A 1,327-nucleotide genomic window follows, 5' to 3' on the forward strand; every position below is an offset into this window, starting at 1 on the left:
TAATGAAAGACTATATATATGTACATGAAAATCAACCATTGTTGGAAAAATTATAATTCGAAGATGACAACCCTTGTATTAAAAAAATATCATTTTATTTGCTCATTTTTAAGACATTCTAACTGTCGGCAAGGTCGTCAAACAGACTTTTTTTTATAAATTTTCGGAAATCACAAAATTTATTTTGATGAGTTGGCGCAATCGAAAATAATTTTTTTCGTGTAGACATCAGTTAGGAAGAAGACTGTAAGTGAATGAACAAAACTTCTTCAAGACTTTGTTAATTACCATCAAAATTTTTCCATTCCAGTTACTGTCACTCCATTTCAAGTTCGCAGGTAAACAAGCATCATCACTTTTGAGATTATAAAAATTGTAAAATTAATGCAACAATCTAACAGGTTGATATAAAAATAAGCCTAAATAGGTGAATAAAATAGCCAGCCAGCCAACTCACCAACCAACCAAGCAATCATTTAGCCAAACGAACCAACCAACTAACCAGCCAACCAATCAAACAACGAACCAACCAATCAAACAACGAACCAACAAACTAACCAGCCAATCAACCAGCCAACCAACCAGTCAACCGACCAAACAACGAACCAACCAACTAACCAGCCAACCAAATCAACCAGCCAACCAATCAAACAACGAACCAACCAACTAACCAACAAACCAATCAAGCAACGAACCAACCAACCAACCAGCCAACCGATTGACCAAACAACAAACCAACCAACTAATCAAACAGTCAACCAACCAGCCAACCAATCAAACAACGAACCAACCAACTAACCAATCAAACAATAAAACGAAGCCCAAACGTCATAAAAACAATAAAATAAATAATTCGGCGACTCTTAAAGGTAATAAACGGGACTCAGGACACGCAGCAGGAAGTATTCTTCCGCAATGAAAAATAGTTCCACCGCGCTACTACCTCACCACGTCTTAAAACTAAGATATTAATGAGGCGCGCATGAATATTTTAACATATGACCTGCTTCATCCGGTTTCAAATGGTCCTTCATGATGTTCCTAATTCAAAATGACCGCCTCCTTTATTGACTTTCAATGTTGAAATATTTTCTTATTCATTTTTATGTGTCACGTTCATCCTTAGATCTATCTATTTTTTAAAGAATTAAAAGTGAATTTAAATCGGAAATGATTTTCACAGCTCATTTTATACAACCAATATACAATAAATTAACAGTTAATTTGTTTTAAGATTTGTTTTGATGGATCGTCACAATTTGAAGGCTGCAGTTACCTCATAGGGAGTTTCATTGACTCTCTATGAATTAAACAACATACAAATCTC

The sequence above is a fragment of the Helobdella robusta genome (assembly GCF_000326865.2).
Source record: "Helobdella robusta unplaced genomic scaffold HELROscaffold_11, whole genome shotgun sequence".
Taxonomy (NCBI): Eukaryota; Metazoa; Annelida; class Clitellata; order Rhynchobdellida; family Glossiphoniidae; genus Helobdella; species Helobdella robusta.